The following is a 27,054-nucleotide window of genomic DNA, read 5'->3' as shown; positions in this document are numbered from 1 at the left end:
GTGAGAATGAAAATAAGAAGTGAGAAGGGGAGAGGAGTTGAGGATTATTCCCAGTTTCCTGGCTAGTGCGACTAAGTGGATAGTGGACAGATTAAACATAATATTATGACCTATAGTTCATAATACAGTGAAACTGTGCTAAAACACAATTACAGCAGACATAATGAAGCAATCACATGTTTGCACTTATTTACGACAAATGTTTAGATTTAAGAGACACTTTTTTCTAATATCTGACACTTTGTAATAAAGGCTGAATAACTATATTCCTATGTACTTAAAATCACCTTGAATGTGTAACAACTACAAATGCTAGGCCGTCTTATGGGCAAAGGTATGCTTTTCAAAACTGGGAAATAACTCTTAGTAATGTTCTATCATGCTTGATAATGTTCTCAACAGAACATGGTATAATTTCCCTTACCTTTACATTGTAGTTGCATTCTTAGAAAACTCTGCATATGTTTAAATGGTACAGACTTACTTTATGTTCACAGGTAAAATGGAATTACATTCTATGGTTAGAAAATTGTAAACAGCTTTTTTCACCTACATGAATGTCTACTGGAAACATCGGGAGTTGTACAGAATGCAGGATAATTCTTTGTGTGGACTGTTCCATGTAATACAAAATCTTGAGCATCCCTGCCTCCCCCTATGCCATAGTAACACCTAAGTCATTGGGGCACCTGTATCATTGGGACAATCAAAAATCTTCCCAAGAAATTTCCAAAACATTCTCCAGAGAATGATATTACTCTGAACCCATTAAGAACTAGTGTGCTTGGGAAATGTTCCAGAAAAACATCACAGCATCCTCTTTCTCAGCATCTGTGAGGACCATTTCAGCCCAGAAATGAAAAATCAACTTCTTTAAAAGGACTTTTGATCCTGCTAATTGAGAAATCTTAGTTTTGATGCAAACCCTAACAGCCAACTGGAAAGTATGAGAAGGAAAAAATATCATATCTATTCTTTAGTTTTTAGGAGGAGTCTCCTTTCTGTCTCCAAGTGTTTGTGTGACTTTGGGCAATTCAGGAACCATAACAGGCCCCACTAGTCCAAAGGGAGAGTGGGCAAAACATGGAGAATGACCATATCTTTACTTCATGGTTGCCCTGCCCAATGGGTTGTTGAATCCAGGAGTGTGCTGGAGGAAGCTCACACTGGCTTTTGAGAGCCAACCTAAGTTTTCTAGAATTCTTTCAGCCAGTTGACAATATATTGAAAGCTTGAAATTGGCCATGATAGCAGCACTTAAACCACAGACATTGGCAAACACTACAAATCAGGCTTCTCCCTAATACCCAGAGCTGGTTGTTAAACACTAGCAGTACCCCACTGGTTGAAGTTTTCCTTTATCCTGTTGGAAAGGGAAAGGTTGTCACAGAGGAGGCATTTTATAAAAGCCCATCATCCTCTACGTCTGGTCTGGCCTCACAGGCTGTTCATTATTACCTTAATGCTTGGTGATTAATGCTCTTGTTACTTGTGGATGCCTCAGTGCTGTTTCTCCAAAGTACCCATGCAAGGGTTTCACAGACCAGCAGCCTCTGTGCCAGCCACTGATATAGGCAACTAAAATGGCTAACCCTATAGAGACGCTTCTGGGAAATCCTAGCACTTCTACCTTGCAGTCCTCCCCTAATCCTCTTACAGCAGCTAAGTTTTACTCCAACCTTCCTCCTGGGTAAAGAAACAGACCCACTCACTTGTCACTCACTCTGAGGCCCCTGCAACACCAAGCTGGGGGAATAGCCACAATAGCCTTGAAACTGACAAATCCCTGAGCTTCAGTTTCTGGGCAGAAAGAGTTAAGAGTTTTGTCAGCTCCGAGTCACTAGAGGCTTCAGAAGTCAGTCAAATCTGCCGACTCAACACATTTTGCTTTAAATAGGAAAGATGCCAACTGAAGTTGAATGGCAAAAGAGATTTCTAGGCAGTGGCAAAACTAAGAAGACAGGAGAAGGGACTATGTAGTAATAGCAATAGCGATGATTCCTTCTTCAAACAATCTGACAGCACTTTCACTCTTTGTCTCCTTTCTCACTATGTCCTCTGAGTTAAGTATTATTTTGGCCACTTCACAAGTGGCAAATTAGAATGGTCAGCTAAATAAGCCAATTCCAGAACATCTGGGGAAAACAGAACCAAAATCCCGGGCTTCTGATATCTTTCTCTCAATCATTCTGACCCTAGGTACATGTTTCCCACTTAATAACAAGAAGATAACTAAATATCACTTGAACCACATTTATGCTTAGACTTTTATGCACATGAAACTTTTTTAAACAGCTGAAAATAGTCAAACATCCATTTAGTTCAATTGAATTCTAGCATGTTTTAAAAAAATCAATATAAACTACAAATAACTCCATATGCTATCTGCTCCTTATATCTTTTTTCTTCCTTTTTTTAAAACAGTTTTATTGAGCTATAATAAGCATACGATAAACACAGTAAGTGTACAATGTGATAAGCTTCGATATATATATATAAACCCATGAAACCATTACCACATTCAAGATAATGAATATTCATCACTCCCAAAATTTCCTTGTGCCTTTTGTAATCGCTCTCACCTACCCATCCCACCTACCCCACATACACACCAGGCAACCCCTTATCTGCTTTCTGTCAATATAGATAGGTTTTCATTTTCAAAGTTTTATAAAAATGGACTCATACAATATATAGTCTATATGTGTCCTCTTTCAGCATAATCATTTTGAGATATATTCATGTTGTTGCATATGTCATAGTTCCTTCCATTTTATTACTGAGTGCATTCCATTGTATGGATATGCTACAATTTGTTTATCCATTCACCTACTGAAGGACATGCAGCTGTTTTCCAGTTTGGAGCTATTACAAATGAAGCTACTATGAGCATTCATTTAAAAGTCTTTGTATAGGGATCCCTGGGTGGCTTAGCTGGGTAAGCATCTGCCTTCAGCTTAGGTCATGATCCTAGGGTTCTGGGATCAAGTCTCACATTGGGCTCCTTGCTCAACAGGGAGCCTGCTTCTCTCTCAGCCTGCTGCTCCCCGTTTGTGTGTGTGGTCATGCTCACTCTCTCTCTCTCTGACAAATAGATGAATAAAATCTTTTTAAAAAGTCTTTGCATAGACATATGACTTCTGTTGCCCATTTTTAATTGGGTTATTTTCATATTATTGAGATTTTAGAGTTATTTATATATTGTAGATACAGTCTCTTAGCAGATATTTGCTTTGCGAATATTTTCTCCCTCTCTGTGGCTTGTCTTTTCAATCTCTTAACAGCACCCTTTGGAGAGGAGAAGTTTCTAACTTACATGAGCTCTAATTTACCAATATTTTATTTTATAGACTTTTGGTGTCATATCTAAGAAATCTTTGCCTAACCTACCATCATGAAGATTTTTCTCCTTTTTCTAGACATTTTAAAGTTTAAGGTTTCACATTTAGGTCTATGATCCATTTTGAGATTTTGAGTTAATTTTTGCATATAGTGGAAGGTTTAGATTGAAGTTTATTTTGTTTTGTATATAGGTATCCAATTATTCCAGCACCATTTTTGAAATGACTATCTTTTTTCCACTGGATTATTTCTGCACGTTTCTCAAAAATCAATTGGCCATGTATGTGTGGGTCTATTTCTATACTCCATTCTATCTCATTGATCTATTTGTCTATCCTTACACCATTACCATACCTTATTGATTACTGTAGCCTTATAATAAGTCTTTATATCAGGTGGTATTAGCCTTCTAGTTTTGTTCTTAACTTTCAAAATCATGTAGGTACTCTAGATCCTTTGTATTTCCATATGAATTTTAGAATCAGCTTATCAATCTCTCTCTCTCTCACACACACACACAAAGACTGCTAGGATTTTAATCAGATTTGTACTGAATCTATAAATCATTTTGGAGAAAACTGAAAATTATATTTCTATGTATGTGCAACACACAAAAATTAAAAATGATGGCACTTAACATCAAAAACATGAAATACTTAAAAATAGGTCTGATAAAGATGTGAAAGACCTGTTCACAGAACACTACAAAACAATGCTGAGGTAATTACAGAAGACCTAAGTAACTGAACTGAAATGCCTTGTTCATCAATCAAATACTCAATATTGGAAGGATTTCTTCTTCCTTTTAATAATAGAAAGTCATCACTTCTTAGCTTCTCTTGGAAGAAGGTGTGACCAATTTGACTATGTTCTGCCTAAAAGAATCTAAGCAGAAGAAATATGTGTAACCTCTGGGTCTTGTCTTTTTCACTTTCTGTTTTTAAAAGCCCTTAAGATGGTTCCAATGTGTGCTAACATTTGAGAAAAGCCACTCTCCGGACTGCAAAGCATTCATTAGAACCTGGTCAGCTGAATATCCCCACAGAGCAGAGTTGCCCAACCTCTTAGATGACAGAGAAATAAACTTCTCTTGCTTGAGACTTTTGTAATTTTTGTCTCTCTGTTATCCCAGCTTACCCTGTCCCTAACTCTATCCCTAACTATATCTCCATCTTACCTCTGTGTGATAGTATCCTGCCCTCCTGTCAGGGGGAATTCTCTTTTCAGATCTCAGTGATAGTATCAGAGCATCACTTCATGCCAAGGACTGTGTTTCCAAGGACTGTTCACAGATGGGTATATCATAGCAATAGATAGTGTCTTTCCTATATAAATTCTGACATTTTAAAAAGTTGGATAAATAATAAAGTTACATTAATATGCTACATTCAAATAGATAGAGTTTATAAATTGTCATATATAAGTCAGTCATAAAAATTAAAGAAGGAAATGAATTTTCTGTCATTTTCCCTTTGTGTAATTCCTTTTCTTTTTCTCTAACTTTGAAGAGAAACTATGAGGTTTCTCTTTTCCTTCCAAAGTGTTTACTTTTTCCAATTCACTCCCATCATGTAGGTACTTCAGTTGTCAATAGCAGCAAGAACTACCCAGAAGACTCTTTAAAGGAATTAAAAAGGTATGAATAGCCCTAGTCACTAAAAGTAATAGAAGTAATGCTTTAAATAATATTCACGCTTGCTTTAAATCAAATCTTCAAGTGGGAAAAAAAGAGAAAGAATTATGATCTGGAAAAAATGTATTGTTTTAATTAGATAGTTGGATATCTATATCTATCTATATCTGTATCTATATATTATACACATATATATAAAGATGCTTCAAATACAGTGAAAGTACAGTCCAATAACTCTCGGTGGAAATTTTTCAGTGGTTCATCATGAAGCACTATGATGCTTGAGTGAGCCTGTCAAACATCTTGAATACTTCCTGGTGACAGGAGATTCAAGTGTTCACGGCTCATTCAATATTCTACTTATTTGTTAAGCACCTACTCTACATCAGGCAGCCTCTTCAACTTTCGAACAACTATAATTGTTTAAAAGTTGTAACTCATACTGAACTGAAAACCTCCTTGTAAACAGCTTCAACACAGCTCCACGGCAGAAGCACAGTGTGCTAAGAGCCGGGGTTATAGATACAACTGCCTTCAGGGAGCTTCCAGTGTCAGGAGGGTAGGGACAAGTGATTCCAAGAAGACTTCCTCATTCGTGTGCCTGGTACCTCTGTGCTCCTTGGACTCTCTCCTCAGGCCATCATCTTTTCCTCCTCCTCTTTCTCCTCCTCCTCCTCTTCCTCTTGACAATGAAATTCATCTGACAATGAAATTAATAAAAGCCAGTGTGCAGATGTACAAAGTGCTTGGAGAACATGGACGAAGAAGCCACTAACTCTGCTAAAGGAGTGGTGTGGTCAGAGAAGACTTCAGAGAGAACATGGTATTAGAGAGAGTCCTAAAAAATGAGTAGGAATCAAAAGAGAAGGAACATTCCAGGTATAAGGAAGAGTATGGTACAGACATGGAAGCATAAGAGAGCATGATATATTTAGGAAAGTTCAAACAGCTCAGTATGTCCATAATAAAAGGTCATGGGATAAAAGATAAGACTGGCACAAATCTACAAGGGACAAATGAGGAAGAGACTTGTACATCATAAAGAGTTTGGTACTTCATTCTCCAGGCACTGGGGAATTGGGAAAGAATGTTCAGTTCTGATTAGAACAATTACTGACTGAAGTATAAAGAATGACTCAGAGAAAGGGGAAAACATAAGAAAGAATAGAGAGGAGAGCTGTAAAGGGTTTATAAGTTTCTTCCTGTTTATTTCTCCTACTTCTCTCTGTTTCTTCCTCCAGAAATAGGAAATATGTCTAAACCAAGTTAGCAGAAGTAAGGATACGGATGAACCAACAGATTTGAGAGATGAGAAAGTGAGATCATTATCAGGACTCAGCAACCGAATCAATATGGGGATTGAGGGAGAGGGCTCTCATTTTGCCCCATGGAGCATCACAAAATTCTTTCCTAATATTCCTCTTCAGTCATTTGAGAATAATCATCAAATTATTTTCTTCACCACTGAAACAAACAAATCCTCATCTCTTCAACCTAAGAACAATAAAATGCCATTCCCCAGGCCTACTATCCTCCAGGGCTTAACTAGGTAAAGAGGGTGCCTTATGTAAAATTTCTTCAATTCAATAATATACTCAAAACTCAGTAAGTTGATACATTTTCTTCTCTTCAGCCTATAGGTATTTACACCAGCCAAAACATCTCCCTCACTGTTCAGTTGTCAAGAAAATATATTAATGCTTCTAAATCAAGAACAAAAATAAAATCACTCAGAAATAAAGTTTAACATTTCATATTTTTGGCACTTAAAATATTCCTCTATTTGTGCTATCCTAACATGAGCATATGACTTGCAAAGTGAAGTAGCCATAAATCAGGCTACTATAACACCCCTCCTCGCAGACATTTGTCAGGAAAAATAATTAGTATACTGGCTAAAAGAACACTAATAAAGCAGTGCATTTCATTTCATTTGGTCCTTATTCAACAATGGCAAAGAGTTCCAAAGCAAAAGACAAAGAAAATTAGAATTATCATTACCCCATACCCAACACTACTGATGAAGCACATTTCTTGCTGCTGGCAAAACTCCTGGACCCAATCTTTATTTTTTTTTTAAAGATTTTATTTATTTATTTGACAGAGATAGAGACAGCCAGCGAGAGAGGGAACACAAGCAGGGGGAGTGGGAGAGGAAGAAGCAGGCTCATAGCAGAAGAGCCTGATGTGGGGCTCGATCCCACAACGCCGGGATCACACCCTGAGCCGAAGGCAGACGCTTAACCGCTGTGCCACCCAGGCGCCCCCAATCTTTATTTTTTAACCTATTGATCCTTTTCCATCAGTGGCAGACTTGTTCTGCCACAAGAGTTAGGTTTCCAAATTGGCCTTAGGAAGGCATGTGGGTTAGAAACAATATTGTCATTGGCCTAGTTTTGGCAGGATTGGTGGAAAATCAGACAACTGTTATGTTTTGGAGTTGTGGGCTAATAGTGCCCTCTGTTTTCCATTTTTGCTCCCATCAACAGAATCACCAGATGGCCAAGAAGCCACTAGAATAGAAGTAACGTTCCAATATAGTGGGAAAAAGACCAATCCCACAAACACTCTAACATCTATCCAGTGGCTTGAAATAGCAATCTAAATGTTGAGAGGTGAAGAGAAAAAAAAAAAGAAAGAAAAAGAAAGAAAGAAAGCATAGCAGAAACTCTAAAAAAAACTCCCTCACCAGCGTATCTTGTCTTTTTAGAGCAATAAATTCATTGCACATTCCAGCTCTCTCAAAATATCTCACCCATCCTTCCAAATATCAAACCTTATAGCTCAGTGAACCACAATCACCTGAAAGGTTTGTAAAACTCTTCCTAAACCACCACACTGGGTCCACAGTGAAGCCCAGAAATCTGAAATATCAAAATTTCTCCAGGTGATTCTCATAGTCACGCTGGAGACCACTCAGAAGAGTTCTATCTATAGAAAGAATTTTCAAGTGAGGGAGCTGAACAGGGAAATCATCAGGTAACTTTTCAGTTTATATGCGTCCTCTGCTCCCACCCCCAGATTTCTTCTGTGACAGTATAGAGAAGGTACTGTATCCCCAAGTTGAGAACCAGTACTCTTTGGAATGACGAGTCAAGGAACTGTTTGGAGAAAAAAAAAAATGCATCTCTGACAGTGTGGACATGTAGAACTAGTAGAATTCAATGTTAAAACCTCACTACTTCTTCACTACTCTCCTCAATTTTGGTTCATTCCATGGAGCTGATTCTTCCTCTCCTCCTGTAAGAAATTCGAACTGGTTTTTCCAGGCATTCTCAGATAAAAAGTCATTTTGTCTGAAAAAGTCTCATTTTACAATTAAAAACCAAGTCAAAACTATAGGGTTTAAAGTTAAAATTTCCCTCCTTTCCCATTTCAACCTGCACTCCTAGTTCGGGCCTGCACATTCAACTTTTTCTCAGTTTCCTCTCTTGCTTCTCCCCCTCCTATACCCCACTCTGTCAGCTTCCCCTCCCCCATGAAAGACTGAAAGTGGGACTGGGGTCAGAAGAGAGAAGGAACAAGTAAGGATACAGAGAGAAATGCCTTGCCTGACCAAAATTGATGCAATCTGACACTGGCTCCCTCTGGTTGGCTGACTTATAAAGCTGACTCTCACTCCTGAAGTGCAAGGAAAGTTTTCTTGGAGACCCCCCGCCCTCACTGAGACTGCTTACCTGCAGAAGTAGGAGAATTCATTTGCTCGGGTTCATGACTCACAGCTTCTCCATCCAGTTCCTGAATTCCCCCATACACCTGCAGCCTTTCTCAGATGAGCTTCCCTTGACCTCTGTACCCCAAGGTACCTGGGCAGCATTCTAAAGCAGTTCAAAGCCAGCTTTCTTTCTCACATGTGACCCACATTCAATTCACAGAAAAGACTCATGTGTCATTCCCTGTCCCACCATCAAGGCAGGAAGCTCTAGCCAGAGCATCTTACTTTTAGGTGCTTCAAGCCTGTCTCAGACACCAGTTAACTGCATCCCCCAGACAGCAGAGAACAATATCAGGATCTCCAATTTATCCCTTTGAAGCCCATTTTGCTTGACTTGGGGTATATAAGAAGTCTTTCCTTTAGTCCATCTGAATAAGGGAGAAGGATAAGCAGCATACTAAAAACTATCTCTAAAAGCTCCTCTCATATCTGCAACCACATCCTCTTGATCTCTCCAACTTCCTTTGTAGACTGGAAGTGGACGCTCTATAAAATCAGTTCATAACTACCATTTTCTCAAAATGCATTTACGTGATCTTGCACACACCCCTCCGCCTTGGCATGCAGTGCTTCTATTGTCTTTAGGCCTTAGATGAAACAGGGATTTAAAGAGTCCCATTTTGCAACTGGGTGGCTAAAATCCTAGTCTAAACTGCCAGACTGAGAAGGGCAATGGATTTCCATTAGAGGATCTGAACATGCCCTGCATTCAGTTGGCTCTTTGACATTTGAAGTCTGGGCAGACTGGCAGGTCCCATTTGCCAAGGAGTAATTACTTCTGTAGTAATTAGGTCTGAAATCATGTTGCCTCTTTGAATCAAAAGCAGTTATCTGCACAAGATAACATTCAACCAGTGCAGACACAGAAAAGTAAATAAACAACCAATGTTTCTTCAACCAAGCACTGCACTGAATTTCATAGCAGATAACGATTCTGAGAGTATTATAAGACTATAATCATAAGGATACCAAAGAGATTTATTAATTAAAGCCAAAATCTGGAAACATACACTGAAGTTATTATTTATACTGTAATAGAAAAGGAACAGAAGGACTAAGGGGGGGAGGGGAAGAAGAAATCTTAAATGGTAAACTGAAAAGCAAAATCATAAAAAATTTAGATATACCAAGGATTCTAAAGATCAACTAGTTTAATTCTCATTTTACACAAAATAATAACAACAGTAATAGGAAACCCTAGTGAGCATTTACCATGTCTTAAGCACTTTATATATGTTATTTCATTTAATCATAAGAAAGGCTGTGGCAGATTTGATTATTGTTCTTGGGTCTTCACTCCCTCCCTCTCTCTGCTGTGGAACCTTACAATGCACTGTAGTGGGGAAAGTATATTTCTCCCCTTCCTCCCCCATTGATAACGGGCTTGGCCATATGACTTGCTTTGACTAATGTGTTATTAGCACATGTAACACAAGTAGAGGAATTATGTGTGTTTGTATGATTTGACTTGTCATTTTGCATTCTTGATAGTGTTGCTGATCCAAAGAGAATTAAAAAAACATATGGAACAAACCTAAACTCAACCTGAAGCCTAGAGCCAAAGCCGATTAATGAGCATCCTGAAACAGATATGCCCCAACAAACTTGCAGACCCATGAGCTAGGAAAATTAATACTGTGGTAAGCCACTGAGTTCAGGGCAGATTGGTATGTGGCATTATTTTGGCAACAGCTGACGAATTTGGAGGCCTAGACAAAGAGAAAAATTTGTGCTCATCACCAGGATTGAAATACAGTTCAAAAGAGTCATATTTCCAGTTTTCCCCATTCTACCTATTTGTCTCAATTTAGATACCTTGATTCTAACCTTTGCTCATTGCTGGAAGTTAAGGATTTTATTTGGGAAAGAGTTCTACAAAAACTCACAGAAATTCTGATTACTAAAAGAACTAAAAATTTTGTCTCCCTCCCTTTTGGGAGGGGGGTGGGAAAAGTTGCTCTGTGTGAGATGTAAAGACAACCAAACAGACATCTACAGTTTGACTCAAGCAACACATCAGCTTTAAGATGAACAAGAATAAAGCCGATCAGTAAAAGTTTTTCATTCAAAATGGACCATCACCTCTGCGGACCAGATACATATAAATTTTTGGTATTAATTGATAGGCTTTTGTTGAGTGCTTATACAATAGTAAGCTGAGGGCAAGGGTGGCAGTCAAGAGTGGGTACTTGGGGGAGCAGCTAAAAATAAAAGTATGAGGGGCGCCTGGGTGGCATAGCGGTTAAGCGTCTGCCTTCAGCTCAGGGCACGATCCTGGCGTTATGGGATCGAGCCCCACATCAGGCTCCTCTGCTATGAGCCTGCTTCTTCCTCTCCCACTCCCCCTGCTTGTGTTCCCTCTCTCACTGGCTGTCTCTATCTCTGTCAAATAAATAAAATCTTTAAATAAAAAAATAAAAAAATAAAAGTATGAGAAAGAGAGATCTTCCTTTTAGAAATTTTGTCATCATTAAGAAGAAACTCTCGAGGTCCAAATTCACTGTTTCAATCCCAAAACATTCAGAACTGCATGGAGAGTCATAATTTGCTTAAAAATAAATTTCTAATTTGCTAACAAACTAAAACATCTGCCCCCACACACACACTAGATGAAACCTACAGCGAACATCAACATAATGGTGAAAATTCTAAAGCATTAAGTTTAAAATTAGAAATAGGACAGAGAAGGCTGATACCACCACTTCCGTTCATATTATACAAGTTCTCTAAACCAGTAAAGTAAGAAAAAAAAAGAAGTCAAAAGCATGAGAACTGAAAAGGAAAAATCAACAACCATCATTATTCACAGAATGTAAGATTATGTATATGTAGAAAACTCAAAAGATTATATAGATAAAGCATTAGAACTATTCAGAGATTTTAACAAGGTAGCTGATTAATTAAAATTAATATTAAAAAGTCAATTGCACTTTTATATACTTGGAACAGACATTTAGAATATATAACTTTTATTTTTTTTATTTTTTTTTTTTTTTATTTTTTCGACAGAGATAGAGACAGCCAGCGAGAGAGAGAACACAAGTAGGGGGAGTGGGAGAGGAAGAAGCAGGCTCATAGCAGAAGAGCCTGATGTGGGGCTCGATCCCACAACGCCGGGATCACGCCCTGAGCCGAAGGCAGATGCTTAACCGCTGTGCCACCCAGATATTTTAAAAATATCTTTTAAAAGCCAACAATTTAAAACAGTGTGTGAATAAATTTAACAAAAGCTTTGTATGGTAAACAAAGGGAGAATGAACCACGAGAGACTATGGACTCTGGGAAACAAACTGAGGGCTTGGGGGGGGGGGGCAGAGGGGGAATGGGATAGGCTGGTGATGGGTATTTAAGGAGGGCATATATTGCATGGTGCACTGGGTGTTATATGCAAGTAATGAATCATGGAACTTTATATCAAAAACTAGGGATGTACTGTATGGTAACTAACATAATAAAAAATATTATTATTAAAAAAATAAAGTCCCACACAATGGATTAGAAGTTGAAAAAAAATTTAAAAAAAAACAAAAAAAAAACCACAAAAGCTTTGTAAGATCACTAAGAACAAAAACATAATACTTTACTGGAAGGCACAAAATATAAATAGATATATAGAGATATACCACATTCATGGGTTATGTATGTATTGCATACAAACACGTATGTATTGCAACCATGTCAATTATCACTAACAAGTTCTATATATTCAAGTTAGTTCCATTAACAGTCCAATAAGGTTTTATGAGTCATTAAAAGCTATTTTAAAAATCATATGTAGATTAATGGATGAATAGAGAGATGGATTGCTTTGAGACAAATCAATATAGTAAAATGTTCATTGCAGCATCTAAGTTAGTGGGTTCAGAAGTGTTAGCTTACTATACAATTCTTTCAACTTCTTTTCATTTTTGAAACTTTTCATAATGAAATGTTGAGGAGAAATCATATGAAAAGTTCAAGGGCTAGAATAGGCCAGACACTCCTGAAAAGGAAAAACCAGGTGATTTACCATATAGGAAAAGTTTGAATTAAAGTTATAATAATTAAGAGAGGGTGGCATTGGTTTGAGAACAGAAAAATGAAAAAATGGAATATAATAGAATGTAGGCATTTATGAAAACTTGATTTATGGCAGATCTGACATTATAGATCTTGGGGAAAGGACAGACCAGTCAATAAATGGTGCTAGGAAAATTAGCTATGCATATTAAAAATAATAAAAATATTAGAGACAAAACTTTAAAACTTGGGGAAAAAAGTAAATACATCTTCTAACTATCTTTGTAAAGGGGAAAGTTTTTTTTTAATGACAAAAAAGCATAACCCATAAAGGGAAAGATAAATATAATATATTGTAAGATAAATTTTATTACATTAAAATTGAAAACTACCGTTCAACAAAAGATGGCATTAAGAGAGTAAAAGATTGAGGTGCCTGGCTGGCTCAGTTGGAAAAGCATGCAACTATGGATCTCGGGGTCATGAGTTCAAGCCCTCACATAGGGTATAGAGATTACTTAAATAAATAAAAAAAATTTTTTAAAAGAGTAAAAGATTATTCTACAATCTGGAAACATTACTTTTCAACTTTTCAACTCATATACTTTTCACCTCATATAACTCAGTAAAGATTTGTATCCATATTTTATAAAGAAACTTTATAAATCTTTGAGGAAAATGACAACCTTATAGAAAAAAATGGACAAAAGACACAGGCATCTCACAGAAGATAAAGTACAAACAGACCATACATGTATTAAAACATGTTCAAATCATTGGGTTAGGGTTAGGGTTAGGGTTAGTTATAGACGAAATACAAATTAATACCAAATGAAATGTTTTAATTGGGCAATATGTAGGTAACTATTTTAGTGATGTTTTTAAACTGTACACATATATGGTATTTTCTATATGATGTGATTTACCATACATGTCTCTTTAAAAATATATTAAACATATATGTCTTAAACAAAAATTTTAAGTGCAAAAGGATGTTGAAAAGCCTAATAGGGAAGTAAAAATCTGAAAATCTCAATAAGGTGGAAAGAGATAAGCAAACTCCCTTAGAAATCTTAACATTTTGGTGCCCTTCGACTTTAACAGAAATAAGCCAAAACAAAGGTGGCACGGGCTTATAATGTACTTTAGTAATTTCCTAAACTTTCCATAAAGTATAATCTAGTAGCTTAAAAACCACATAGGAGTTGATGAAGCCTTATTTATTACTCTCCTTGAGACTTATGAACTGTGCTTAAGTAAATCTTTCTGTCCTAGGAAAGAGAGCAAAGGATGGAAACCATGATCAAATATCCTTTTCTCCTTCCTTCCTTCCTCCTCTGTCCCTCCCTCCTTCCTTCTCTTCCTTCCTTTCTTTTCCTTCTCTCCCTCCTTGCATCCTTTTCGCCTCCTTCTGCATTTGTCTTCTGTTACTGAAGAAAAAAATTACCAAAACAAATTAGCAGCTTAAAATGAAACAAAACAGGGGTGCTGGGTGGCTCAGTCAGTTAAGCATCTGCCTTCAGCTCAGGTCATGATCCCAGGGTCCTGGGATTCAGCCCCGTGTCGGGGGTCCCTGCTCAGTGGGGAGCCTGCTTCTCTCTCTCCCTCTGTCCCTCCCCCACTCATGCTCTCTCTCTTTCTCTCTCTCCCCCTAACAAATAAATAAAATCTTTTAAAAAATTATTTCACAGCTCCTGTGGGTCAGGAGTTTGGTCACAGATTAACTACATACTTTGCTCAGGGTCTCACCAGGCTGAAAACAAGGTGTGGCCAAGGCTGTGATCTCATCTGTGACTTAAGATCCCCTTCCAAGCTCAATCAGTTTGTTGGTCAAATTCAGTTCCTTGTGGTTGCAGGACTGAGGTCCCAGTATTCTTGCTGAGCATTGGTTGGGGGTCACTCTCAGTTCCGAGAGGCTGTCCTCAGGTTCTAACTGCAAGGTCCTCCTACATCAAGCAGCTTACTACTTCAGAGTCAACAGGAGAATCTCTCTCATGCTTCAGATTTCTTTTAACTTCTTTTATAGGTTCACCTGATTAGGTCAGGCCCTCCTAGGGTAATCTCTGTTTTGACTCACAGAAATTCAACTGACTAGAGACTTTAATTACAGCTGGAAACCACAAATTATTTAAGATGTCTGAAACATAGAGTGACAGGTGGCAAGTGGGAGAAAGCTAAAGATATAGAGGCTAAGTCACACAGGACTTTGTATGCCATATATGGAATGTGGCCGTTGTCCTAGCAACAGTTAGAAACCACTGAAGGAGTGAAGGTTTTTAAGAACAACAATGTTAGAATGGAAGGGTCAGATCTGCATTTTAGAAGGATGTCTCTAGGGAAGAGTAAGAAAGATAAATAGGGCAATTTATGGGGCTTCTGGGTGGCACAGTCAGTTGGGTGTCTGACTCCGGGTCTCTGCTCAGGTCAAGATCTCTGTGTCTTGAGATCAAGCCCCGCCTCAGGCTCCCAGCTCAGTGAGGAGTCTGCCAAAGTTCTCTCTCCCTCTCCCCCTCCCTGCACTTGTTCTCTCTCTCTCTCTCCCCCTAAAATAAATACATAAATCTTTAAAAAAAAAAAAAAAAGAGGGTAATTTACTTGAACAAGTATTTGTGAGATGAAGCAGGGAATATGTAGCAAAAAATAACTCTAGAAAGTACTCCAAAATACTATGGCATGCTCTCAGAAATTCTTTAATCTGAAAAAAATTATGTGGCATCTATTCTTTACCCAGGAACAAAGCTTATAACCACGAAAACAACAACAACAACACATGACCCCCCTCCTCTAGCCCACCACAGATAGACACACGTGGCTTTTGATTAAATAGCTGAGAGAGAGCAAAAAGCAAAAGGCAAAAAATAAAATTTAGGGGAGAAGATGAGCACATTCCAATTCATACCACATCTTCATCTATTGTTGCCAGATAGGGTAAAGTTTCATTCCGCCCCTGAAGTCAAAGGGATACAGGAAACATGGTCAGTTACAAACGTCATTGTACCCACGGGATAAATTGTTCAGGGGAACAAACATGCCTGATGGCGAGATTGAGCAAAACTTTTCCCAAGGAATCTCTGTTATTTTAAGTAATACACCAAGCATTGAAAGAGGTAAAAATAGAAGAGTGACCAGCGCACAGCTGGGTTAGCCAAAAAAGGTCTCCTGATGAAGGAAAGACAGACTATGTCTCTACAGAGAGAAGGGGCAAATCCTAGTAATCCTAATAAATTTATCTCCATATGCAGCATTCGATTACTTCTCCTTCGATTTGTCAAAGTGCTTATTTTGTGATTGAAGCAACCCAAGTGTCTAATAAATTGCTAACTTCATCTCTTGACTGATTTGTAAATCTTAGTCCTTTTCAGGGATTAACTACTTGCTAAATGCATTTATCAAAATTAAAACTAGGTTTTCGGATGCTGCCCTCCAAATCCCAAGAAACTGTGAAAGATTAACCTTTTGCAGATCCTTCCAGGCTGAACACCAGTGGGTGACATCAATGCCAGTGATTAATAGGAGCTAAGGGCTGGGGGAGATGCTGACACACATTTCCCCCAGGTGACAGCATGAGTCATCTCCTGATCAACCTAAGAAAACACACACCCTGATACTCTCCATACTAATGGAACATCTCCAATTCATATTAGAATATCCAAGGAATTCTGTTTTGCTCTAGTACCAGAGGCTCTTACAAGTGTATCAGTGATGCTGTAAAGCAGATATTCATTAACTCACCCTTTTTTAATCATTCTAGAAGAATCAGTAGCAGCAGCAGAATGAAATATCAAATCCAGAATGAATTAGTCATAGCTTTTCTGGGATGCCATTCTGAAAAAAGGACACAGGCCGTTTTTTATCCCGCTGACCCCTGACCCATCTGAGTTGTATACAATCTATGTATTCATCACAGAGCAGCACACTCCCCTTCTGGCTTCTTTCTCCCTTGTCTATTTACAGCCTGTGGTGCTATCTTGGGGCCTTAGAGGCATTTCATCCAAATATCCACATTCACACAAAATGTTCCAACACCTTCCCAGTACAATCCTTGACATTTTCTCTCCCCTCCCTGACAGGCGTGTGCAGTGAACCTGTTTCTTCTCGCATGTGAAATGGCAGCTGGGCTCATTAATGGTTCCCTCAGATCCTCTCCCTCCTTAATTCTTCGAAACAAAGTCTTTGCCTCAGTTTATAACACGTCTGATGATGCCCTAAATAAAGTGCCACCGAGGCTTTGTTTCCCATTGAAGGGTACAGGTTAGACCCAGATGGAGACATAAACCGGATTGTACGCTATCAAGTATTCCCAGATCCCCTTAATTACACTTGATGGAATTGTTCCCTTTGTCTCCTCTAAACCAGTGGTAAATGATCTTTTCTTTTTCCCCTGGGGGTACTAACTTACAGGATAATCATTTGGGTGGAGATCATACAGGTTATGCTAATTCCATTCGTCTTACAAGCATCTGTTAAAGCTAGTATTACTGAGCAAGAATGGTTACCATGCACTGTGTGAAGCGATTTATATGCATTATTTCCACCAATCTTTACAATTCTGTGAGATATATTCAATTACCAACATCCATTTAAACATGAGGAGACTGAGGCCCTGGAAGTGTACGTAACTTCCCCAAAGTCACCCAGCTAGTGAGTGGCCAGCCCAGGAGTCAGACCCTGGCCTTCCTGCCCCCAGAGCCTGGGCCTTCTTCTTCACCCCAGGGGAACTTCGGCAGTCGGTCCTAGAACACACAGTTGGATGAGTCACATGGAAGCAGAAGACAATGTTTCTGCCCCACCTCTACCTGGGGTTTTAATTCCAAGGAAAACATGTTAAAAGCTATTACAGAACTAAGAACAGTGGGGTGGTCCAGCATGGAGGATGGAATAGCTAACTCAGCCTGGAAGATGGAAGAAAGCTTCTCGAGATGGGTGATATTCAAGCTGTAAACGTGATGAAGAATATTCAAGGCAGCAGAATAGGCAATGGTTTAAGGTACAGGGTGTGAGGGGACCTGGGCCGCTCAGTCGGTGAAGTGTCTGCCTTCGGCTCAGGCCATGATCTCAGGGTCCTGGGATCAAGCCCCATATCAGGCTCCCTGTTCAGCAGCAAGTCTATTTTTCCCTCTTCCTCTCCCTCTTGAACTTTCTCACTCTCACTCTGTCTCAAATAAATAAATAAAATATTTTTTAATGTTTTTAAATAAATAAATAAATAAAGTACAGTGTTAGAAGAGGACACATACCAGGAAAGTCAAGAAGCTTGACATGACACCAATAGAGTGGGCAGTAACAGGAGATTAAAAAGGTTAATTTGGGCCTTAATTGCCATGCCAAAAAGTTTGGATATTATTTTTCCAGTAAGGGAGCCCACTGCTTTTAAGAAAAAAAAATGTGTTATTAATGCTGACTTTTTATTTTAAGGAATATTAGCCAAGTGGAAGTATGGATAATAGAGTACAGTAGAGAGAAACTAGAAGCAAAGGTACCTATTTGGAGACCAGGACAACAGGGAAAAAGAGATGTAGAGAAAACCTGAGCCAGACCAGCGGCAGTACCAGTGGAAAGGAAAGGCCAGCACAAGATACATTTAAAAATTTATCCACATTACATAAAATCATCTTTTATGCTATGTATTTACTTAATGATTTGTGTATTCTTTACCTCCGGCTGAATTGTAAGTGCCATGAGAGCCAAGATTTTTGCTGATCCCTAGTGCCACTGTCCCATAGAACCTCCACAAGTATATTTAGAATCAATGAAGTAAATTTAAAAGACTTTAGGGATTGATTGGATTTAATAGATGAGAGTGTTAGATGACCCAATTATCTAGCTTGGAAAACTGAATGGATGGTGACAGAGATCCAGAATTCACAAGACAGAACTGTTTCGAAGTGCCTGCAGAATTCCAGATTGATGTATGTTTCTGGCCATTTAAAGTTGGGGGACTGCAGTGCAAGAGAAAAGTTGAGACTAATTTTAGAAAGTCTGGAGGCATCAGCACAGAGTTAGAGATGGTGCTGAAGCTATGGAAATGGATAAAAACAGGCAGAGCCTATGGGGGGGATCAAGGAAACCATAAGCAACCACAAATTTTGATAGGAGAAGCCAGCCAAAGAAACAAAGAAGCAACAGTAAAAAAAAATCAAGAGGAGAACTGGAAGAAGTGGTGTTCCTGGAAACACCAGAAGACAGAGTCCAGAAAAACAGAGCCTGGCACATTTGGGGATGCTCAGTTGTGCCCTTAGCTATAAAGAGAACATGGAAGATGGACCACTTGCTTTTGACCATTAGAACCTCTAGACAAAATAATTAGAGTCACAGAGGTGAGGACTGAAAGCAAATTGTTGACACTTACAGAGGAGGTAGGAGTGGGGCTACCAGGAGCCCATGGACCCCATTGTGCACATTAGAAGAAAGCATCAATCCTGGACAGAGGCAACCTTGCACCAGGACACATGGACCAGCAGGCAGGGAACCCCTCCTACATGCCCCACACCATGAATTATTTTAGGACAGTGAGACCAGAACACAAGGACCAATGGAAAAGTCAATCTAAGATAAATGAGGAAAGATCACCAGTGCGGTCCGTGCAGAAAGAATATACCTTCCAGTTTAGGAAGAACTGCAGAGGTTTGAAACAGGACAATAGATCTGATCTGTATTGATACTGGTGCCACAAATTGTGCAGGTGTGTAATTTTTTTCCATCAGTGTTCAGAAGCTCAGCAACAGAAACAAAGAAAGCAACTGGTGAGCTTCACCTTAAAATGTTTTAGAAAATTACAAAATGCTTCACTACCCATTTTAAAAATTGACATCAATCACAAAAATCTAGACTCTAGGAAACTACAGGAAAAATAACTTAGTTCCCTCAACAAATAAATTGCAAGTTGAAAAAGAGAGAAAAGGCTGGGAATGTGTATAGTAAAAAATATGAGGAAAAAAACCAACCAATTACAGTGTATGTACTTTATCTGACTACGGATTCCAATAGACAAACTGAAAATCATATTTAAAAATTTACATGAGGGAGGCATTGGAAATTGGAACATTAGCTGGATTTTGTAATAGTAAGGAATTGTTAACATTTTTGGAGTAATATTGGCACTGTTTTGTATGAGAGATACATACAGACATATCTACAGATGAACTTGTTACAGAACTGGAGCTTGCTTCAAAATAATCTGAATAACAGGGAAATGGGTGGGGATATAAGTAAAATAAGATTGACCATGAACTGATAACTTTGCAGCTGGAAAATAGGCACATAGGGATTCATTATACTATTCCGTGCCCTTTCATACAGGTTTCCATTTTTCTACAATATGTTTTGTTTAATTCTGTGACAAAGTTCTATTCAGTGAATAATGGAAAAATTGCATTACTTCAAATGATGGCCAGTTAAGGAAGATACAGAAAAGGGAGGACATGTAAGGCAGAAAGGGGCAGAGAAATTAAAAGGACTGAAACACAGAGAAATAAAGGCATAAATAAAAACAGAAAAAGAGGAAGCAACCAGAGTAAAGGACAGACTTGTGTAATGACATTACCACCTTGTGGTCTTTTAAGATATTGCCCCCAAATATGCAAACCATGATGTTTTTTCACACCTGTAGGCATTTGTGGGTTATCAAGTCTACCCCTGCACCAGGTATAACTGAATTAAAGGCCATTCCTAAACTTCAGTCTGGAGGTTTCTCACTTGTGACTTAAACTTTCTTGACTCTTCTAATATTTTTAGATCGTACCTCCACTCATTGTCACAAGGTCCCTACATTTACTAAGCTTTATTGTCTGAAATTTCCCTTTTTTATATATTCATGGTTAGCTCCTAATTTGGTATTTCAGGATTTTATGAACAGATAGATCCCTGTTCACTTTATCCAACCCCCTAATGGTTTGCTTAATTAAAAAAAAAAACCGTTTTACTGAGGTATAACTGATATACAAAAAACTGGGCATATTTAATATATACCATTTGATGATCTTGGAGATATGCACACACCCATAAGACCATCACCACAATAAAGGTAATAAACATTCATCACCTCCATTTGTATCATCTTTTCATCATTTTATCTCCAGCCTGGCTAATCTAAATTTTTTTTTTCGGATTTTATTTATTTGACAGAGAGAGAGAGCAGAAGCAGGGGGAGCAGCAGGCAGAGGGAGAAGGAGAAGGAGAAGCAGGCTCCCCACTGAGCAAGAGCCTGATGCAGGACTCCATCCCAGGACTCTGGGATTATGACCTGAGCAGAAGGCAGCCACTTAATCAACTGAGCCACCCAGGCACCCCCTAATCTTAATTTCTAACTCCTCTTTGAGCTTCTTTCTCACCTTTTCCTAACCTTTCCTAATTCCACATAAGTCATTTTTCTTGCAGTATATGACAAAGCAGCATAATGTATTCATAGAGTATGGGGCAAGGGGACCATAAGACAAAGGAAACAGGAATGTAGAACCGAAGGGATTCTAAAGCCAAAATGGCCCCACTACTCAACCGGATGACCCACAGCAGAACACTCCACCTCTCTCACACTCAACAGCCCAAATAGCCCAAATGCTCTGTCAAATGTGTTACCTTTTTTTCTTAATTGAGTGATAGTAAAGTTCACTGAGTGATCTACAAAGCTCCCAAAGAGAGAGGGGACCCAAGGGGGTTGCCCCACCTCTGTTAATCAACCCTCCTCTCCTTCCACATTCTTCACGTGTGAGCACTTGCTGTCTGGCTGCGTGGACCGTTGCACTAGACTCCTAGCTGGCCTCCCCACTTCCAGTCAGCAGCCTCTGCAGCTGACCCTCCATGCTGCCTCCTGTTACTTCTCTGAAACGCAGAGCTAACCATGGGACTCTGTTTAATACCTTCTGGCACTCCTCAACACCCACAAGGAAAGAATCCTAAATACTGACAGCAATCTCTGCCAACCGGCATAACCCAAATTCTGGTGCTTTCTACTCTCATAACCCAATTTCTACTGCCGTTCCCCCCAACTTACACCCTCTGCTGCAGCCATACCAGGCTCCTTGCTGTTCCCAACAAGCCCACTTCCTTGCCTTGGCACATACTGTTATCCCTTTCCAAAAACCCATTTTTATGCCTGGCTAATGCCTAATCTTGGTTTGTCTTACCTGACACTGAGTTAACACTCAGACCTAATCCTCAAAGCTGACCTCACTTCCCAGTTGAGGGTTACCAAATAGCTCATTCACACTATTAGTCTTTTTCAAGATATTTTAAATTTATTTGGCAGAGAGAGAGAGCACCCATGCCTGCACAAGCAGGGGGAGCTGCAGCGGAAAAGGGAGAGGCGGACTCCCCGCTGAACAGGGAGCGGGACGCTGCGCTGGATCACAGGAGCCCAGATCATGACCTGAGCTGAAGGCAGACGCTTATCCTACTGAGCCACCCAGGCGCCCCCCACCCCCCGCTATTACTCTTGACTCACAGTATTGTAAGAATGTGTTTCTTCGTCCCTCTAAAGCCCTGCCTTCAGTCCCCTTAAACTCAAATGTAAGGTAACCTGAAAAGCGCTATGCTTGTCCCTCCTTACCCAGGTGGGTTACGTTCCAAGACCCCGTGGATGCCAGAAACTACGGCTAGTACTGAACCCCATACACACTATTTTTTCCCTACGCATACATACCTGTGATAAAGCTTAACTTATAAATTAGGTGCAGTAAGAAGTTAACAACAGCTAGTAATAAAAGAGCAATTATAACAACATATTGTCATGAAAGATGTGAATGTGGTCTCTGTCTCTCTGAAAATATCTTATTGTACTGTACTCACCGTCTTCGTGTGGTGATGTGAGACGATAAAATGCCTAGGGGAGGAGATGAAGTGAGTGACGCAGCTATTATGACGTAGTGTGACGTACTATCGACCTTCCGCTGATTTGCCAGGAGGATCAAGTTTCCGGACTGCGGCTGACCGGAGTAACTGAAACCAGGGAAAGCGAAACTGCGGAGAAGGGGAGATTACTGTATTTACTTAAGCATTCCCAGAGTTTAGCCCAGTGCAGCGCAAGGCATGCCTATGCAATAAAGATGGGCTGCCTTCTACCCTACAGCTCTTTGTGGGAATCTAATCTCCAGAATCTAGGGGGTGGGAAATAGAGTGGGTGGCTAAAGCTTTAATGAAGGAAAGAAGATACCATTTGGGACTTGTTGGATTGGCTGTTTTTTTAATAATTAGCCAGCATTGCAAGGACCTTCAAATTTCAGGTAGGAGTAAAAATTTGTTCAAGTCCTCTGGAAGTAAATACAAAAAGAAAAATAAAAAATATGCACATCGAGGAGCCTGAGTGGCTCAGTCAGTTAAGCGTCCTTCTCGGTTTGGCTCAGGTCAGGATCTCAGGGTCGTGAGACTGAGCCCCGCTTCCGGCTCCAGGCTCAGCGCAGACTGCTCGAGATTCTTCCCCCACCCCTCCCTCCTACTCTGCGCCTCCCCCTGCTCGTGCTTGTGCTCTTTCTCTCAAATAAATAGATAAAATATTTTTTTAATTATGCACATCATTAGACCCAGAATTCTACTTGTAAGGATTGAAACTGATAATGTGCACAAAGCTTTAGACATAAGGATGTTTGTCACAGCAGTATTAATAAAGCTTTTTTTTTTTTTTAATCTAGGAACCCATAATATCCAGAATAGGAGCTTAGCAAAGCAAATTGTGGTCTAACTATAGAATGGAATTCTAGGCAGCTATTAAAAACGATACAGTATGACTCTCTGGGTGGCAGAGTCGTTGCGCATCTGCCTTCGGCTCAGGGCGTGATCCCGGCGTTATGGGATCGAGCCCCACATCAGGCTCTTCCGCTATGAGCCTGCTTCTTCCTCTCCCACTCCCCCTGCTTGTGTTCCCTCTCTCGCTGGCTGTCTCTATCTCTGTCAAATAAATAAATAAATAAATCTTTAAAAAAAAAAAAAAAACCCGATATAGTATGAAACAGAAAATTATTCTCCTAAAAAGCAAAAACAGATGCTGGTTATAAAACAAACGTGGTCAATTGTAGTGTGTGTGTGTCCTTGTGTCTGTCTGCCTATCTGTGTGCTCACTTCTATGAACTAATGCAATAGATTTACACCTATAAACAAACACATGATAACCATGCATAATGGAAGTTTGGAAAATATATATACTAAAATGAAAATAGGTTCTTAAATAATTTGTTGGCTTCTCTATTTTCTGATTTTTCTCCAGTGAACAGGTATTGTCTTTATAATAATAAGGGGAAAAAATAAAGTGGTGCGTTTTTTTTAAAACAAGAGGAAGAAGAAAGGAAGGGAGGCTGAGTCCCCGAGGCCATCACGAAAGCAGAACCTAGGAAACTGGCCTGAATTTAAAAGAGCATCTGAATCTCAATAGCAGGAAGACCTATGGAATTTCACAGAAGGTTAAGCCAAGTGGTCATATGTGCTGTAGTGTCAAATACTGAGATCAATATGTACTTGAGGTCAGTGTCAGTGAATGGAAATGATGTGGAGAGGAGGGAGGTAGGAGGACAAGGTGATGTGTGTCAATATTACAGGGTCAGACTAGTCACATAACCTTTCTTTCCTTGGTTGCGCCAGCCCTACCCCCCAACCCCCAACTCTGGCTCCAGCCTTACTACGGGGACTTGAAGAATTAGAAACTTACTTTTGCCCATGGAGAATGGGAAGGGTCTCCATGGAATTAGTGCAAGAAGAGTATCTAGGCCATGGACCTGCCCAGTGTATCCTGATCAGCTTCACTAGACTTGGGCTACCCTTTCCTAACCAGAGGTGAGGGGACAGACTGATTCTTGCCAAGTGCTTAGGAAATTTATTTAAGTTTAGATTTCACCAAAAATTTTACAATGGTTGAATTATAAAGAAAACCAATAAAGAAACTCTCTGCTCTCATTAGAATGGATATCACATATTCATTTTTAAAACCCCTTTGTTCTGACAAAAAAAAAATTAAATTAAAAAACTAAAAGCATAATAGGTGAAAGAGGAAGTTGAAGGTTATAATGGTTCATTTTATGTGTTAACTTGACTGGGCCAAGAGTTGCCCAGATAGCTGGTTAAATATTATTTCTGGATGCTCCTGTGAGGGTATCTCCAGAAGAGATTAGTATCTGATTTGGTAGATGAGTAAAGCAGACGGCCCTCCCCAGTGTGGGTGGGCAACATTCAATCTGTTGAGGGCCTGAATAGAACAAAAAAGGCAGAAGAAGGGAAGATGTGCTCTCTTATCTCACTGTTTGAGCTGGGCCATCAATCTGCTGCTGCCCTGGGTGCTCTTGGTTCTCAGGCCTTCAGATCCAGAGTGGAGAACCTACACCGTTGGCTTTTGGGCTCTCAGGCTTTGAACTATACTACCAGCTCTTCTGGTCTCCAGCTTGCAGATGGCAGATCATGGAACTTCTCAGCCTCCATAATCATGTGAGCCAATACATTATTTTATACATATTTCTTATTGATTCTGTTTCTCCAGAGAACTCTAATACAAAGGTGAAGAAGTGGAGATGGCAAGAGTAAACTAATCTTTCAAGAACTTTGGCTATGAAGTTAAATATAGAAGTGTGCAGGTAAAGGGAGGTAGTTACTTATTGTTATTTTGTTTCTCTGTTTTAAGGTAAGAAACTTCAGTATTCTCATATCCTTTGAGGAAGGCTATTGAAGGGGAAATACTGAACATAAAGGAGAGGACACAGAGGGAGGCACTGGTATTGAACGAGATAAAGGGCATTAAAGCATCTCTACTTCTAAAGCTGCAGAAAAGCAGATGATGAGGATACATAATACTTGGAGTTTTGAAGATGTGATGTGGCGGGACTTTTTGATTCTTTGTTAAATTGGAGCCAAGATCAACCGCTAGAGAGAGAGGGAGGTACAGGGGTGAAACAGTGGTTTTTAGGAGCATGATATATTTTTGGAAGAACCACCACAAATAATGCCTTCTTGGAAAAGACATGTCCCAGGAGGTGTTCTCTGGGAAACAGACACAGAGACCAAGCTGGGAGTACAAAGGATCACTGGAAAATAACACCTATGAAAGAGGACTTAGGCCATCCCAGAAGCTCAGGGTTGTTCTCTTTTGTTGGTTGGACATTCAAAGGCAGCAGATCCAACTTGGTAGGTAGGAATTCATGTTATTAAGCCCACACATAGCCTCGATCACTGCTAATATGGCCACTTCGTGTGCCTATCATGGTAGCCCCAGGGTGGCCACTGGTAAAGCCTGGCTAATGTCAATGGCCAAGCCATTTCATCTACCTGGTTGGTTAGTGCCTCTTCGATGATGGATTCTATCTGGGGCATGTTAATGTATGATAGAAAGATCTTTACACTTTTATCCACTCCCATAAATTCATCTATGTGTCTCTGTCTCAGATGTCACTGATCTCTCAATCTTTATTCATTTCTGACCAGCTTGTCACTGCTTACTAATCCTTATATAGTGTAACTTCCTTCCACCCAAAGTAGATAGCCTACCGTACCATACAGTACTCTGTTCACTGGGAATGTTTTCTTCCACCACTATTTTTCAAGACCACACTCAGTGGTCACCCTGAGTAGAGCAGTAATTCAGCTGCTGTCCACATCCAGCTTACATCTACATACCAAGCCAACCAGTCTATAAACCAAGTTGAGGCTCACTCTCCTTTCTTCTGTTGGTCAGATGGGACCTCCCATATGACCATAGGTGTGAATTGAAAGAGGGAAAATGGTGCAAATATGATGACATAGGGGATAAGTTATCTGCTCAATCTGCTCATATCTTTTGGTACTGCTCATATTTTGTCCCAGATGAACTATTGTCAAAAACCAACCTCCGTGCTTTGGAACCAAAATATAACATGAAGACAGAGTTTGGGATAAAGAGGAACAACAGCTTTATTACTTTGCTGGGCAAAGGAGGCTGCAACAGGCTGTGGCCTTCAAAAACTGCAAGCCCTTTAGAAAGCCGTCCACTTTCTGCAAGAGCCAAACTGCAAATTAGAGATATGACAGTGTCTACCATTTCTGCATCCTTTAGATCTTTAAGAGTGGGACTAATCTTCACCATCTTCCTCAGGATGCAATAATATTTTTGATTATTGTATTGGCTTGGGTAGGGGAAGTGCCAAGGGTTTCCACATGGCCTTCCCCACTATGACTGACATCACCTCATAGGCCAAGGATCCAATATGGAAGGTACTCCACTTCCATATATCTCAATTCCAAGTTTTCAATGGGTACTGGGAAAATTACCACTAAGAAGTTTTATGAGCCCAATGGATCTAATACCACCAGACTTTGACAAGAACTCCCCTTAAAGTGGATTTCTATTTGTCCCCACTCTAATGGGGGAACCATCATGATACTTCTGTTTCCAGTTATTACTCTATGATCAACAGACCTC

The sequence above is a fragment of the Ailuropoda melanoleuca genome, chromosome 16, assembly GCF_002007445.2.
Source record: "Ailuropoda melanoleuca isolate Jingjing chromosome 16, ASM200744v2, whole genome shotgun sequence".
Lineage (NCBI taxonomy): Eukaryota > Metazoa > Chordata > Mammalia > Carnivora > Ursidae > Ailuropoda > Ailuropoda melanoleuca.
This window is presented reverse-complemented; position numbering follows the sequence as displayed.